Source organism: Capsicum annuum, chromosome 8 (assembly GCF_002878395.1).
Source record: "Capsicum annuum cultivar UCD-10X-F1 chromosome 8, UCD10Xv1.1, whole genome shotgun sequence".
NCBI classification, from domain to species: domain Eukaryota; kingdom Viridiplantae; phylum Streptophyta; class Magnoliopsida; order Solanales; family Solanaceae; genus Capsicum; species Capsicum annuum.
Genome location: NC_061118.1, coordinates 149,699,642 through 149,718,304, shown reverse-complemented (window position 1 = coordinate 149,718,304; position 18,663 = coordinate 149,699,642). Strand labels below are relative to the sequence as shown.

The 18,663-nt window shown below is 34.2% G+C and overlaps 1 long non-coding RNA gene and 1 pseudogene across 1 annotated transcript; one reads left to right on the top strand and one right to left on the bottom strand.

The window, feature by feature from the left end:
• Nucleotides 1-2,337: 2,337 nt before the first annotated feature.
• LOC107839410 lies at nt 2,338-16,751 on the bottom strand (annotated as a pseudogene).
• LOC124886420 lies at nt 3,930-6,113 on the top strand. The gene is made up of 2 exons (XR_007043572.1): nt 3,930-4,069; nt 5,756-6,113. It is a non-coding gene; the product is annotated as an uncharacterized LOC124886420 (long non-coding RNA).
• Nucleotides 16,752-18,663: the final 1,912 nt, after the last annotated feature.

Sequence of the window (18,663 nt, the reverse complement as noted above, 5' to 3'; positions counted from 1 at the left end):
TTTTTTACAACTTGCTTGCTTAGTTGCCTACGGCTGTATAAAGTACACTACACATATGCCATTACATGGAATTTTGGATTTGACTTTGCAATGTTAATATTAATTTATTTTTATATTCTTTTTTCAGTTCTTAATTTATTAAATCAAAAGTAAACCATTCTTGCTTATTTACTCAAAACCCTTCTTCACCGAAAGGCAAAAACTTTTCATCTTTTTCTTCCAAAATTTAAAAACAAAATATCATCTTCTTCTCTTATTCTTTCAATTTTATTTTCAATTTTCATAATCTTCATTCACTGGTCTCAAAACGCAGGTACTTTAATTTTCTTTAGAGTTAAAAATTCAAACTATGATGTTGGATTTGAATTTTTATATGATGTGTATCTATTTCTTATCCATTATTATTTCTATAGAAAATATTTGAGTTAGCATAAAGAGTACTTGATTTGGGAAATTTTAGGTGATTCACTATTCCTCTCAAAAAGATGAAATAACAATTGACAATTTGACACATAAATGTAATATGTTGCTTTGCTAAGAGGAAAAACAATATTACTACAAAATATATACATAGTCACTTTATGATTAGATCATTAAGATAATCTTTAATTCACAATTTCAAGTGATAGAATGAAATTACAAGCGACACCTTCTTATATCCAGTTGACAGTAGCATAGATAGCAAACATACGAACCAAAAATAAATTCATGTATCTTGTTTAGCATTTAGCAATTAGTTTTGAAAGATTTTGCTACTTCACCAATATCCGAAATGTCACAATAATGAAATAAGGATTTTAGATTTTTCTTTTTCACCAATCTTCTATATATATGACTCTATGAATGATTTTTGCTTGAAAGTCGTATTAATTGGTCTTGTTTTGCAGGAATTTTTATGAATCTATATAAATCAGGATGAATAAGTTTGTCATTAGATCAAAACGTGGGCAACCAAGTTCTAATGCTACTATTCCACTCGTTGCTTCATTCATACCTTCGGAAGTTCAAAGAGATACTACTCCTTCAAATATCGATTTTACATATTTGAAAGCCGACCCGACAGAAAGAAGGCCTACAATAGAATATGATGCTAATATACGTGACGAAGTTAGAAGATATTATATTCAAAAGGGGCCTTGTCAGCCTAAGGATCATAATTTTTCAAAAATTCAATTTGGGAAGAAGAAAATTACAATGCATAAATTTCATCCCGGTTGGTTCAAGGGTCCATATTTCAAGTGGTTAGAGTACAATGTATCAAAAAATACTGCATATTGTTTGTGTTGCTACTTATTTAAAAATGAGCATGAAGTTCGTGGAAATATGGCAGATATTACTTTTACGCAAAATGAATTTAAGGGTTGAAACAAGGCTTTGGAGAGATTCGGAACTCATATTGGAGAGGTTAATAGCATCCACCACAAGTGTTTCAACATGATGATTGACCTGATGAATCAATCATAATCTATTCGCACATCTTTTGACAAACATTCCGAGAAAGAAAAAAATGAATCTCGGCGTCGCTTGCGTGCTTCAATCGATGTTGCAAGGTTTCTTTTGAGATTGGGATTGTCATTTTGTGGTCATGATGAGAGTGTATCATCTACAAATAAAGGTATATTTCTTGATTTGCTACTTCAGGAGCTTAATAATCGTTTCGACATTGTGAGTATGGACTTACTTCTTGGTATGGCTTGTTTACATCCCGCTAAGTCATTTGGTAATTTTGATAAGAAAAAAATAATGAGATTGGCTGAATATTATCCGAATGAGTTTGATAGCAACAAACTTCGAGATCTCAGATGTCAGCTTGATAATTTCATAGCACATGTTCGAGGTTCTGATAAAAGATTTTTCAATATGAAGGGAATTATTGATCTTGCTAAAGTATTGGTTGAATCAGAATTGTATCAGACCTGACCTCTTGTTTATTTGCTCATCAAGTTAACTCTCATTCTTTCCGTTGCTACTGCTTCTGTGGAACGAGCTTTCTCTTCTATGAACTACATCAAAAATGAACTCCGCAATAGCATGGGCAATGAATTTTTAAATAGCTGTTTAGTTTGCTATGTAGAGCGTAAGGTATTTGCAACTGTAAGTAATGATGCTATTATTCATCGTTTTCAAAATATGAAAAGTCGTCGAGCACAGTTATAATTGGTGTCCTATGATTAGAAGTCTTTTCTGAATTCAGACTTATGACCTGAAGTCTTTTTTATATGAAACTTGTGACTGAAAGCCTTTTTTGACAATGATATTACTAATTATACTTTTATTTTTAATGTTACATTTAAATAGTTATGTATTTATATTATGTCATCATTAGCAAATTATATTAAAAAAAAAATTTAAACACCCACAACCTTAAAATTCTGGGTCCGCCACGGTGTACATACCAACTACATAGATCAAGCCATCTTAAATAATACAACAGATAGAAACCAGATGACAACAATAATGTTAACAGTGATATCAATACTAATGTTTGGTCTTTCAAGTCTTCCGTGAATTTCATATCTTCCCAGTCCTTGTTGTCTTCGTTGCCTTCGATGTCTACCTTTATATTGTTCATTTTCATCGGCCCATCGAAAGAATCCACAACCAGTACCAACTTGATATTTTTGACAGCCCCAAAACATTCTTCCGGGATTGATTGGTGTTCTTGACATCTAAGTTTCACGTAAAGTCCACAGTAACAAATTCGAACTGTCATGGTATTGCAAAAAATTACATAAAAAATTAAATTTCCAATATTACAAGCATAGCAGGAAAAAAATAAATTAAAGCACAAGAACTTGGAGAGAGAAAAAATGTAGAAGGGATGAAAATAAAGTTGTTGGAAGAAATGAGGAAGGAGTATTTAGGTAGCATTTATAGTGCACTTTTTGACCGTTGAGGCCCTTTATTAATTGGTTGACGCGCGGCTGGAGTGTAAAACACACACTCCTATGTGGTCCTAGTCACATAGGATGCCACATCAGAAATTGTGTTTTAAAAGTTGCTTTTTAATGGGTTCAGGGGTTCAGATGACAAATATGTAAATAGAAATGTCAAAACTGATATAGTACAGGGGTCCAGAATAGCATTTAACACTTGACATATTCTTCAATTGAACACTGTTTGAAGGATGATATTCATGGATAGTTTTTTTATACCAAGAGGGTAAAAAATAAAGATCTTGGACTATAGCATTGTTCTTTGTATAGTTTGTAATCCCAACCATCATCCTCCACTAAAATCTGAAACAACAAACTTCGAAAGAATTATTCAAAAACGCGAAAACTTTGACACCTGCAGGAGGAACACCTCAAAAAGCTTAAAGAATTTATGTTGTGTCTATAAAATGCTGTAGATGCAAACAAACAAATCACTATAAGGCAAAACGAACAAATCACTATCAAGGGCATGTCCGATGGTATTATCTACTTGCTCCCGCGAAAATCCCTATTGCCCAGCAAAAGAAGTGACCGCGTGTTCTGTCATGTGCTTTCTAATGATTGGATGACCACAAATGAATCTTATCTGTGCCATGAAATTTCCTACCAGCGTCAACAGTTTCCCTGCAATCATATTAGTACCTCACAACAATGAGAAAAGTACGGATATAGAAACTACTGCAATAAAGTAAGGTTCTACGACAAACAATGCTGGAGAGATATTATCTGCAGTTGCTAAAGAACAGAGCTTCAAGTTTGAACATGTATACCAGACAGCAGTTTCAAACTCCTTATTTCGAGGGCCAAAATATACGCTCCCATAGAAAGCAGTGACTGCCTCTTTAAACCTCTGAAAATGAAACATTAGAATATTAGAAAATATAGGTATATAAGTTTGCAAAATTTGACTCAAGGAGAAGAAGGGCATGCCTTTAGTAGACGTAGAGCTGTGCCTTCCCGATAACAAGCTTCTGCCCAATAAGGTCTAAGTTCTCTGCAGGCCTTGGCATCACTTAAGGCAGGTTCAGGTTGCCCCATGTGGATCCAACAAAGACTTCTATTGGAAAACAGAGTGCCATCAGTTGGATCAAAATTGATTGCCTACAGATTATCAGCAAACACAAGTGAGCCCTGTAAGTGATGCATACACACTGATAATCAGTCTAATCCTTATAGTTACACCATGAAGAGGATAGTTACTTCCTTTCATCATTGTCTTCTTTCTTTTTCCCTTTTACGGGTGTTTTACAGGGGAAGGGGTAAGTTGGGAATTCAGGGGGAATCCAATAAGACTAACAGGTACCTGCGTATAAGCATCTATAGACGTAGCAATATCATTCCTCTTAAAGGCCTCATCTCCCCTAGCCTTTGCTTCTGCAGCTTTCTTCTTTGCTTCAGGAGTCACCTATAGACCAATCATTTGTGCCAATGTAAGATATTTAGCATTATTCTGTAAAGTGGTTTTCTCCAACACAGGATGGTGACCATGCCGAGGTACTTCAAATGAAAGAGACACAAGTAAAAGAAAGAGTATAAACAAAGACAGATACAGTAAATGCTTTTCACGTACAATTAGATAATGAAATGACCCTAGTTCACACACAAAATAGAAAACAGTGACCATTAATAACAGACCTCGGGTAAATCTTTCTTCGGAATAGTGGTTTCTCTTGACTTGTTTGCTTTCCTCCCAGCATCTAATCTTTCCTGCAATTATCACAGTTTAGACAACTAAAAAGAAGCTGAAATTTGCATGAGAGAGGGACGGAAATAGTCACTGAGCTAACACCAATATATAGAAGCAACACTGACAGAGGACCAAAACCAGCGGTGATTTACCTTACAGAAAGACAAATTAAGTACCTGTTCTCTCCTATATTCAGATTCCACAAACTCAATGACTCCATCCACACTTCATTCTGGAACACTCTGAATACGTGGTGTGACGGCCAATAGAGCTTCAACAGCTGCCCGACTGCCTCTTGCAGGTGCAAGTTGTATTGGTTTGTCACCATCCTGTAGAAATAACAAAGCCAATACTTCAGTATCAATTAACAGTCCTTGCTAAAAATGCTAAATGATTTTTCTTCCAGCAACTTGTTCAGAAATTAACAAGTTCATGATTGACGTTCTATGTTCACCCAGAATAAAGTTCTGAATACCAGGGAGAATCCATACGAGCATATGTAAGTACAGACACCAGGTTGATAAATTGGATTAGAATGAATCGCATATTAATAAGTTAAAGATACAGTAGACAAGGACAAAAAGAAGACTCCTAGACCCCTTCAAGTCACATCTGTAAGTAGTATCACACATAATACACCAGCTCTTTCATCTGTAGATGTCAGTTTTCACCGAAATCATTGATGATTCCGGAAGGCACGAGACAATTGAGCGTCAGCCTTCAGCAAACATTAAGCTGTAAGAAAGCTTAGCAGGCATATTATAGAATGCAGTCATAAGAAACATATCTTAGTTCTGCTAATAGTAAAATGCATGGTATCATATCTGATCCAGCAAAGCTAAGCACTATCGACACTTTCTTCAGTTAAATGTTTTGACACCCAGATTGAAACAATTGATCTGTCAACCCGAAAGAAACAGGTCTCAGTTTGCTTCAAAACTGAAAATCCCCCAGTAGGACCCGAAAATACATTGGATATACTGGGTATACAAAAAAATGACCAGGTTTACAAGTTCTTATAAAAGGTCGTAAAGAGATCACAATTAGTAAAGTACGTAAACTCTAATCTTGGTTTTCTTTGTTCTCTGATTGGCATTCCCTTTTTCAGCCAGATATTTCTTCTTTGTCTCAGATCTCTCTCTTGCAGACCTTCAAGCTGAGCTCCAATCTCTCTCTCTCTCTCTCCGTCTACAAAATGGTGAGGATCGCAGCAGTAGCCTTCATCAATGGAGAAGAAAGGATTTTCACCTTTACATGCAAGAGAGACTGCACTCCGTGCCTTTTCTATTTTTTGGTGCGCGGGGGGAGGGGCAGAAGGGGGGGGGGGGGCGTAACAAGCTTATTCCTTGATAGGTGTACGTTTTTCTTTTTGGTTGTGAAAACAGAGATTTCATTAATACATAACAAAATGACAACAAGGAGCGTGGTGTAACTCAGACACGACAATAGTACATACAAAGTTTGTTATATTAGATGATGAAGGTTCATAAGTTGTTCTCATGACCTAATTTGAATTTACATACCTAAATTTGATCCTTTTTCATTGATGAAGTACGATGTTTCATTCACAAAAGAGCATCAAGTCGTAGTTACAAGGAAAAGTAAGAGCATTAACAAAAGAACTAATGAATCCCTCTGCAGTGTCAATCTAAGACAAAGGAACTAACAAAATATGAAAGAATTGAACTAACTCAACAGGAATGCTTCTTTAATACAACAAATTATGTTGTATATTTTCAAAATTATTTATTTCGGATATACTCAGAATTAAAAAAAAATGTGATATGCTTATGAAGTCACATTAGAATTATTTTCTCAACATAATTATGAACCAGTGACCCATAACCCTAAGATCGTTCCTTCTCACTCTAGGTCAAAGTTTAAGAACATATTTTTAACTTCAATAACCTCCTCAAGAAGATGACTAAGGTACCAAGATTCTACAAGGGATCTGGATGCACAAATCGAACCATGCATATCAAACCTGAAAAAGAATGAAAAAGAATAAGAGGGTAATAGACTAGAAAGTGATAAAAAGGAATATAACTGGCACGTGCTTGCAGATAAATGGCACACACTAAACTAAAGCTTGAAATTATTGGGAATCATCGTTACAACATTATAAAGAAGAAGGATTCCTTAATATTTCTTCTAAAAGATGTGAAACAACAATGAACACTATATTCTATTAGATTTTCTTTTCAATTACCTTATCAACCGCATTAGGATCAGCTCCGGCTTGAAGTAAGCAGTTAATGATTTCTGCACTGCCATTAAGAGCAGCATGAGCAAAGGAGTTGTTGCATCACCAGCCTTAACATTGACATTAGCCCCTGCCTGTAAGGTAGCATAAAAGAAGTTAAGCCTTGAGTAGACAGATGGCACGCTTAACCAAGCAATATAGCAAAATCCAAAGCAAATGGAAAAATTAAAAGACAGTTCCCATAAGTGAAATAGAGATTCCTGCAAAAACAACAGTTCCAGACTCGTGAAGCATATGCAAAAATTGCTTTTCGGAAAGAAAATGAATTTCTTTCGTTTTTCTTCTTTGATAGGTAGATAGAAAAAAGATTTCTCTACCCAATAAACCATCTTTGAATACGGAACAATGTTCTCTCCAGCAGGTAAAATCTAGGATTAAGAACCAAAATATGCTAGTTGTACTCTGTATTTACAAGGGTTTAAAAGTAGAACGTGCATAGCTTCAAATGGAATCATAGGATAAATAAGGAAGATCAACGAAGAACTGATAAACACTCGGTCATTGGGAACAACATGATCACGTATTATATGTTTCCTAATGTGATTAACAATATGCATCCAGCAGTCGAGACTCCAGACTCCTCTTTCCAAGTAGGAGCAAATACTCGTACTTTAAAAATCCATTCACTTCTCTTTTCTCGACTCCACAGACTTCTCTTTCCAAGTAGAACCAAACACTCATACTATGAATTCCGGGTCCTAAAACTATTTGGTCCCTATAAGATGCTCCAAGTGGTAGACCAAGATAAAGAGTAGGAAGCTAAGTTGCTCGGACTCTCCAAAAATGCTACCGCATCTGTGTCGGATCCTCCAAAAAGTACTACTTTTGAAGGATCCGGAACACACCAGATGACATTTTTGAAAAGTTCGAGCAACATAGGCAGGAAGTGCCCCCGCCTTGCAATTACATTTTGTAGGACATTGATTGCATTATCTAATTGGATTAAAAAATAGAACAACTTGAGCAAGCATGGGTGTCTTTATGCAACTATCTATCTAAACTCCGTCTAATTATAAGCTTTCACTTTTTCAAGTTTAACTAGGCATGACTATGTTGACAAAGCTAGTTGAGTTCTTGCTTTGTCTTATGCCTCGACAAGTAAGATGCACAAAATTCAAAAACCTATGTGGTCAAGAAATTTTTTCAAAGTATTGGGCTTAGCCAGTCATAAAGCTCCTAAGCAAAGCCTCTCCTACACTTAAAAACAAAAATAAGAAAATTAAACAAAAATGGTCGAAATAAATGCAACATGGATGTGAGCCATTAACAACTGCTGCAGATTTAACAAGCAGAGGAGATCAAATCGTGTTCCATAAGTATTTTTAGGGGGACCCATTTCTCCAGAAAGGCAAAAGGGAAGGAAAGCAAAATCAAAACAAGATAATAAATCTGTAAAGAATGGCCATCCACTGAAAACAAATGTTTGAATTGTGTAATTGATAAACCTGAAAGCTGAAGTCTAAAGTCCCAAACAGTTCACCACTAAACTTTATACTGTAACATTGTGTTTTAAATGACCTGCAGATCTTGGGAAATTAACGCTAAAATATGATAATTTTGCTGCTAAGAATATTTTTCCGTAACCGAGAAATTCCCGAGGACCAGTGGCCCAAGGTTAGAAACCTGGTGGATAATGAAAAGAACCCTCCCTTTTACCCTTCTCCACTTAATGCTGGTAACTAAATCACTGCACATAACTGAACTCTTAGACCGAGTAAAGAACAAAGAAGCATACGAGGAAGGCTTTTTTCCCTTATATCTTTAGCAGTTCTACTCGTTTAATTTTTCTAGGGGTATCTCTCAAGGTCTTGTTTTTATCCTTTTTAAGCATGTTTAACCTTCAATCTATTCAAACAACATTAAAAAAGATAAAATAGAAGAATAAAAGTTGAGGATTTCAGGAAAGAAAAACTCAGGTTCAATAGAACCAAGTCTCACGTATCTCTCATATGATTAAAGCAGTTTCTTATGGTTTGATCTAACAAAAATTTTGCATGGTTCTAACACATAGCAGAGTGCAGAATGATAATACATCAAACAACAGGACCACATGTTTTCTGCAATACAACTTCTTGGAGATGCTCAATTGGATTCAGCAACTTGAAGTACATATAGTGAAAGAGTTGAACAATCTAATGAATATATGCAGTTTTAAGGAAAAATAAGAGGTTTATTGACCTTTACTAACAGTTCCACGCAAGGCAATGAATTGGCTGCTACAGCTGATATCAAAAGACATTTATCATCTTCTGTTTGAGCATGAAGCTGCAAAAAGTAACTTTTAGGTCATGTGAACAAATAGAAATTATACTTTTTGAAATGAGCATCTTCACACACACTACACCAAACACACAAACCCATCCTCAATAGTAGAGAAGAACGCATCAAAGTGGAAAAAAAGTAGAGCCCAGAAGGACTTGGATTTTTCCACATATTATCAATATGTGCCCTCTCCAACGAGTAAGAAATGCAAATCAGTTGTTGTATGCATTAGAGAATTGATTTGATACAATTACCTTAAGTTAAACTTGTGAAAGAAAAATTTATCTCAAGTTGGATCCACTAATCAAAAGCCTTATATAGTATATCTAAGCTAACTTCTTTTTTGTGCAACACAAACACTAACGAACAACAAAGTGAAACTGAAAAGCATGAAAACAGAAACACGGAAGGGGGTGAGAAACAAAGCCTGGACAGATCAGGAGTGAAACCTCCACGCTGTTCGGCAAAGAGGGAAAAGTACATAAAAAAAGAGGAGAAAGTAACATCCCAATATCTATTAATTAGTTACTTTGTGAATACATCAGTGCAAGAAAAATGTACAAGGAATTGTTTGGTTGAGGAACCACCTCATCTAAAAGCTTAAGTTGTTAGAGAGGGGGGAACACTTCTGTTATTTGTCAACATGCGTCCTCACACATGGCCTGACTCATTTTTCGTTTGGAGGGGAGGGGTGAGGGTGAAACTTTTTTGGGTAAGGGTGATGGCAATGTTTGAAAACAACATCTCCCTGTTATAAAACCACAATGAACTGAGCAACCAACTAGGAAACTTTAAAGTCATTAGATAGGAAACACCTAAACTATATAACTGCTTTCCACTTTGTCCAAAGAACTGTTAATAATTGCTGGTATTTTAATTTTGAGAAAGAGGGGTTTAAACAGGTAACAAAGCACTCACATTAGTACGGTGTTCCAGCAAAACCTCAACAACATCTTCGTGGCCAAGACCTGCAGCCCACATAAGTGGTGTTCCAGCATCACCTTGGAAGTCAACATTTACACCCTTTGATAATAACAATTTAACCACTTCAATATGTCCTGCAAACAAAACCAATGCACAATAAAATGTTGCTCTATGAAAAAAGGGATAAAAAATTGAAGAATACATGTAGCTACACACATCACAAAATGCAGGACACCACTATAAATAACAATGTTGCAATTAGGCATGACATGTTGATTGATTTATCTCACTGTTTTACAAATTGAGGACTAAAACTTGACACTAGGATATCGACTACTGATATCCATTAGAACATTATTAGATCTCCGATTCAGATTATGTGGCAACAATGGAAAATAAGCAGACAAATATATTTTCACGAGAATTTTGTGATTTTTTCTTTCCATGTGTTTATGTTCTTGATACCCCATTCACATTCATACTACTAAGAAGAGAAAAAAGAAAGGAAGATGTGAGGATAAAGTGTGAAAAATGTGGCAAAATAGAAGGTCTTACGATGAAAAAAGGGGGACCTAACCACAAGGTCAAATGTTCAGGAAATCTAAGTCTACAAATTTAGTTTACAAGGTAGCATAACATTTCCAACAAATTAGAGGCTAAAGTTAGGTTGTCAACAGCTGAAAATTTAAAAGTGACCTGAAACACTGAAAAGTGTCAAGCAAATAGAAAACACAGCAAACCCCACCCTATCCATCTACGCTTCTTACTGCTGATCATAGCCTTATTTGCTTACCTTATCTGCTTTCATTTGCTTACATAAGAACTTTGACCGATTCAGTGATCCACTGGAATTTAGTTCTTGCTCCCGAGCCCGACACTGGTCAAGATGCAAGCTATTTCTTACTTGCTGTTATTTTTCTTTCTGTTTTTTTGGAATGACAAAGTATGTCGACTAGAATGTGTGACACTTCAAGTAAACAACTAGATTAAGGATACCAAGTAAACCTGCCTACGCAGGGTTTAATTTTATAGGCCACTCTAATATTATTAGGCGGTTCAATAATAATGTCAACTTTGCTAAAAAGGAAATCTGTATATTATATAATACTAAAAATTCTCAATACAATTTATTCTTTCATATTCCTAAATTCAAAAAAAATTATATCCCCCAAAAGTTCCATCATTATTATTAAACAACCAATTTTATTTTTTTTTAAAAAAAGAGTTCACTGTACAAGAGCCAGAACATTACGGCAGTTAAATTCATATGAACCAAGAATCTTTCGATGGCACGGTAGAAGCTTCAATCACTTCAATTAACGAAGAGGAAGAGCCTTCCATTTCCTGCAGCATGATGCAAAGCTGTTGCCCCCGAGGCGCTGGGTGTTGCAGGATCTGCACCCTGTTCTATGAGGTACTGGACAGTAGCAGTGTGTCCATGCCTAGCAGCATGAAGAACAGGAGTCTCACCTATGGAGAATAACATATTAAAATCAATATACAGAACATCACTTTCAGCACATATCAATCAGTCAATCAACAAGAGCCTCAATCTCATTAAGCGGATAATACGAATCCTCCTATATTCCGCTGAATTTGAATCCACCATTCTACATTGAAGAATAATTTGTCTTCCAAAGCAAATTAAGGGTTTACAAAAATTTGAAGGTTCCCTAAATCATATGCTTGTCCTACCAAAACTTAATATAAATGCACAACTAAGCCTTGATGACATCGAATTAGTATCATATATACTTATATATTTGCATCTATCATTTTGTATTCCCAAGTTTGTGTGAATTCTCAAAGATTTTAGGTCTTTTGAGATAACTTCTCACCCTTGTAATTTCAGTTCTACCTTGTCCCCTTTTAGCACCTTCAATCATCATAATGTCACACCTACATAGTGCACTTAGAGGCCTGCATAGGACACAGCAAAACCATTACCGAAGTTCTCTTCTTTTATTATTGATGTGTACTACTCGTACCTCGACTATCATATCGTTTTGTTGTAGTTTTTCTTTGTATTGTTACTATATCATGTTTTTCTTATTATATGTTGTTTCTTGTACTTCTGTTACTTCTTTTATGGGACTGCTTTGAACTGTTTTTCCTTGAGCCGAGAGTCTACCGGAAATGGTCTTTCTACCTCTGAGATAGGGGTATATGGGTAAGGTCCGCGTACATTCTACCCTCACTAGTTCCTACTTTGTGAGACTATAATGGGTATGTTGTTGTTGTTAATTAAACTTGTATAATCAGACATTGATTTTACATCCGCGTGTTTATGATTCTCATTTGGTTGACAAGTCGAGTGTGTCAGAAGTCCAATTTTCATTCCCATGTAACATCATTGACTTTTAATTTTTAGGTAGGTTCATATACTAAGTTGTTCAGAACTAGTGCGAGTGTCTAATACAGATGTGGATTTGTAGGTCGGATCTTATAGATTAAAATTTTAAGATCCGAGGGCATGGATCCAGGTAGGGATACATGTGTGAGGATCCGACTAAAAATAATTCAAGTATCTAAAAATAAGGTTTTATGTCTAAATTATGAGACACTATGTGAAATTGCAGAAACAATTAAAACACTTATTTCTGCACTGCAAGGCAACTAGCAAGCTATGGAGACTATTCTTAAGCCTCAAGAGCATATCATCGCCCATGTCTGGGAGAGTCGCAGAAGCTTTGCAGAGCTGAGAGGAAATAGGAGAGCTGGCCAAGAACACGGAAAGATGGAGAATAGTCCCAGCATGCATTTGGTATAATTTGGTGGGAGAGGAATCTCAGATGTTATGAGAGCATAGGAGCAAGTCAAGCTGAATTGTATTTTGACCTTGTGTTTTTGGTGTAATCAGATGTACTCAAATGAGACTGTCGCTATTCTTGATTTTTAGACTCATTGTAATAGCAGGGAAGTAGTGTATTGGGTACTCTTGTAAATATGGTTTCAGTGCAAGCTATGTACTGTTTTGATCATTATAGAAATAGATAAAGTTACCAGTTTCAAAAAAATTTACAAGGTATTCCGAGGAGAAAATATTAAGCAACAGGAGAATCCCATAAGGATATCTAAGAAAAAGGACTGACATTGAACTTTCTATATACAAGATATTCCAACAACAACAACATACCCCGTATACAAGAGAGGTTTCTGATAGACCCCGACTCAAGACAAAACCAATCTAGAAAAGGACATAGTACAGAAACTAGGAACAATGTGTAGTAACACAGCAACAGATAATAACAAGCAAAACTACCACAAAGTAATCCTACACTTCGATCTATTTGAAACATAAACAAGATATTCCATTTCTCTCATTTCACATTAGCTTTTGTTCTGATTACGTATATATCTCGAATTTGTCCCTTGATTTTGTGTCAAAATACCCAAAACCAATTGACCTAATCTAGTATAGATCCCACACCCACATCGTGTCGACACAGGTGCAGCACTGAAAGTGAAGACTGGAGAGTCCGAGCGACTAGAACGTTGTACGTTTTATCTCAGAAAGCAGCAACCAAAATCTTCTCATATAAAAAGACAGTTTTCAATACAAAATATATACATACTATTAAAAGAATCCAACCCACCAATTATTAAAAAACAATACAGTAGGCATGGTTACCTCTCTTCCAAAAACAGTCTCTCTACCTCCTCGAGATAAAGGTCGAGTCTGTGAACACTCTACCCTCCCCAGACCCCTACTTTTGGTACTAGGGGCGGCCCCATAGGCAAAAAATGGGTGCTCGAGCACCCATTGGCCTTGGCTCGGAATAGGGTTAATTATATAAGAAATTGAAGAAAAAGAATTAATAAATCAGATAGCACCCACAAACATTAAATTTGGTTGGGTGCTTTTGTTTAAGAGTGGTGTTGGAAACTTTCAAGTGAGAGTGTGGGGGAGTTCAAACCCCACTGGAGTCCTCTTTAGACATATTTTTAGTTCTTTTATAGCCATAGTTTGACCCAAATTCCAATGCTACTTTTGTTTTACCTTCTTCTCTTTTTTTTCGTTTTACTTATATATAATTTACTATAGCATAAAAGAAAGCAATTCGGCTTCATAAATAAACAATTAAAGACTCCAAAGTTTGACTCCTCAATATTTCTTATTTTATTTTATTCTTACCCCTAAACATGAATTTAACCAACCAATTTTTTTCTTCGTTGGTTGCATTTTTCATCAAAGATTCACGATGTTCATAATACAAACATGAATAATTTTAATCAAATTTCTTTATAATGATCATTGAATAATTGTGCACTTATACTATATAATTAATAATAACTATATGTTCAAAAAGTTTGAGCATTCACGAACCCAAAATCCTGGGTCCGCCACTGTTTGGTACTACAATGGGTTTGTCGTTGTCGGCATGCTACCCTCTATAACTTTAAAGAGGTAAAAAAGATAGAAATCCTCAAGTTTCAATACAAACGCTCCGAGAGCCAATTTCTTCAAAGCAGGAACTCAATTAGGCCGTGCACACATAATGATGAGCAAGGACAAATTCATTAGTTTAGAAAATACCTTCCTCGTCTTTTTCATTGACATCAATCTTCAACTCTTCCACCAAGTACTTGCAGAATTCAGTCTTGCCTTCCCTAGCGGCAAAAATCAATGCCCCTCTTTTGTTAGCATCCTTCACATCCGCCACTGTACCAGCCAACCCTTTCCTATCATCCAGTTGCTTTGCCAATTCTGTTTCACAATCATCAAATTACCATATAGCATAAACGGAAACCCCAGGTCCAAGGAAAGATCCGAACCACAAGAACCTATTGCACGCAATGTTACGATTTGTGAAACATAAAACTTACTCTTGAACAGCTCAACATCCCCAGAACAAGCAGCTTCCAGAAACTTCTGAACCTTTTCTCTAACTGCTCAAAACAATAACATGGTTGCATTTGTGGGCGATGCAATTTTATTAAATTTAAATCCGTACAAAATTCGGATTATATTAAATTCAAAATATATTAGTCCCAAATAAATATTGCAGATTGATATAATTGAATTAATTATTTAAGTCCAGATAGGTATGGATTTAAATAAGGCCCAATATTTATTGGGTTAGTCCATTAATTTAAGCTACAAATGATGAGTCCACTTTACTAAGCCCAAGATATTGTCATGTTCTAGAGGCCCAAATAAGCGTCACGTGTCAAATGAAGTGGCATGCCAAGTCAAGTGAAGGAGCCAATAGGACCGTGCCACATGTCAAATTGATGCAGCAGGCCCATGAAATAAAAGCCCATAAAAGGCGCCACATCACTTAAATCTGATTGGTCAAAGGAAGTCCATATTCATCATGATTCTTCCTTTCCTACAACTATAAATAGGGGCTCATAATGCAGAAAGAAGACCGACCCCCAGATCTCTAACAAGTAGCAAGAGAAAGCTCGTGGATCAAACGCCGCAATTTCTCTAAGAAACTCAAGCATTCAAATCAAGTTCATCAGGATTCAAGATCAAGACCGCAATATTCAAGAACAAGCTCAAAAGCCCTTGAATTCAAGCACAATCAAGATCAAATCCCTCAAATCAACAAATCAAGTTCAAATTTAAGATCAAGCTTCAAGCCCTTGAATTTATATTTGAAAAGGTGAATTAGAGGATTCATAGATATTGTAACACTCGCATTGAAATTAATAAATCGATTGTTGCAACATTTTTCTTGTCTCGATTATTTATTTTTTTGGCCTCGAAATTTTATTGTCCAGCAGCATTGTTTCAAGAACTGGAAAAAAAAAAAAAGTTTGCAGGTATCCTGTGAAATTAGTCGACGTGCACTCAAGCTGGCCACGAACACCACGCTTATCAAAAATAAATAAATAAATAAATATATTAGAAAACAACAGTTAAGTATTTTTTAAAAAATAACAATCAAATTCCAACCTCCTTTCTTGAGCTAATTAGTAATTACTCCTTATCTCAATTTTTATTTTTTTTTCAAAATTACTAAAAATCTTTGATTTAAGCCACATAGATGCATCATATTCTTCCAAAAACATAACTTAATTTTACACGAACACATCAAATTTCCCATGGATACATCACATTCTTCCACATGCATTACTTAATTTTACACATATACATCACATGCTTTCGGATTCAACACTTAATTTTACACGGATACAAACATTATTTCAAGAACTGGAAAAAAAAAAAAGTTGGCAGGTATCCCGTGAAATTAATCGGCGTGCACTCAAGCTGGCCACGAACACCACGGTTATCAAAAATAAATATATTAGAAAACAACAGTTAAGTATTGTTATCTTTGGTTTAAGCCACATAGATACATCACATTTTTCCAAATACGTAACTTAATTTTACACGAACACATCAAATTTCACACGGATACATCACATTCTTCCACATGCATTACTTAATTTTACACGTATACATCACATTCTTTCGGACTCAAAACTTAATTTTACACGGATACAAGCATTATTTCAAGAACTGGGAAAAAAAAAAGTTGGCAGGTATCGGTAAAATTACTCAACGTGCACTAAGCTGGCCACGAACACCACGATTATCAAAAATAAATAAATAAATAAATAAATAAAAGAAATGGAAGAATGAAAACCTGCAAGAGCATGAGTAGCATCAGGCGCCATAGCTGAAGAGAGAGAGAAAGACGAAGGGAGAGAAGTCGGAATAGCGAAGTAATAGGTACGTTTGTTATTTATAGTTATTAGTAGTTTTTTTAAATGATCAGCAATATTTCCAAATTAGTACAATCAACCATGATAATAAAGATACACTTTATAATAAAGTATCAATTATATTAATATTTTTTATAGAGTTATATAAAATAATCAAAAAATAAAAAATGATCTATTTATAAATTTATTTGAAATACACTTAAATTCATTTCGCAGGAATTTAGTGAATGAAAGTCAATTTATTTGATGAAAGTTAAAATTAATCATATCATTTTTTATAAAGCGGTAAAATATATATATATATATATATATATATGATTTCACATCTTGTTTTGTATACTATAAAATCAAAATCAAGAGAATAATTTAGATTTTTAAAAAAATAATTTATATACCTAGTGAGAAAATATACTACCTCAAAATAATATATCTTATTTTGAAGATAGTAAATATGTTATAAAAAATATACTCCCTCCGTCTCAAATTGAGATGACACATTAATTAAAAAAATAATTAATAACATGACTAGTTTACCATAGTATTTCTATTAAATGATTATATTTTAATTTGAAAAAAAAAATAACTAAGACAAAGGGTAAACATGCAAAAAAAAATAAAAAAATTATCTTTAAAAAAATTATCTTTTCTTAATTAATTGAAAAAATAAGTAAAATGAGAAACTAAATTAAAAAAATTGGAACGGAGGAAGTACATAGTTAAGTGGACAGATTAGAAGAGCCACGAGATTACAATTATTAAATGCATATGAACCTAGGAGTCTTTCCTTGAAAAAATAGAAGCTTCAATCAATTTTTATAAACGACGAGGAAAAATTTGTCATTTCTCTGCAGCATCATGCTATGGATAGTTTTAAGCGGAGTAGAAGTAGATTGAAGAAATATTAGATGGAAGTGATTAGATATTATATCGAACAGTTACAATGTACGAAGGATATGATCCTTGATATGAAGGTGTGAAGAACGCGAATTAGGGTAGAGGGTTAGGGGTGAGAGTAGCTCAGTAATAGCAGGAGAACGTTCTTTATTTGTATCTGACATTTCTTATACATGGTATTGAGTATTATCTATGATATCGGATAAAACAAGAAAATATGCCTGAAGGTTTTTGTGTCATAACGAAAAAAAAGGATAGGAAAATTTTGGGGAAGTTATTTTTAAAATTTTTGAACCTTACCGAAAAATAATATTATTTGTATCCATTATAATTTATTAGAGTAAAATAATAAAAACATGATTTTGTCCAGAGAGAAGTGCGTTAATAAAGGGTAAAAAGTTCAACTAATATTTAAATATAAATACATATTATAGATATAGATATAAATTATAGATATAGATACGTTACCCGTATGAGAATTATAAATTCAAGTTGCATCTTTAAATTAGCCAATTGAATTTCCAAATCCATTGTGACACAACACACGGCCGATAAAATAATTTGAAAACTATTAGTTGATTTTAATTTATCTCGTTATTATTAAAAGAATAATTTTATATCTATATCTACATCTATAATCTATATAATATATTAAAAGTCTGAAAGCCTTTTATTATCCATTAAAATATATTGCAATAGACAAAATTATCTTTTCATTTTTTCTTTATTAAACTAAGGACTTCTAAAAGATATGAAAAGAATGTAAAATAAATCTATATTTATATCTATAATCTATAATATATTAAAAGTTCGAAGACCCTTAAAAAAGTAATTTGAACTTTTTGCCTTTCATTAAAATATATTGCAATAGACAAAATTATTTTTTTGCGTTTTTCCTTTATTAAATTAAGAATTCATAAAATATATGAAAAAAATATAAAATAAATCTGAAAAAATAAAGAATCCTAAAATAAATGAAATATATGAACTTTTTACCCTTCATTAAAATATATTGTAAT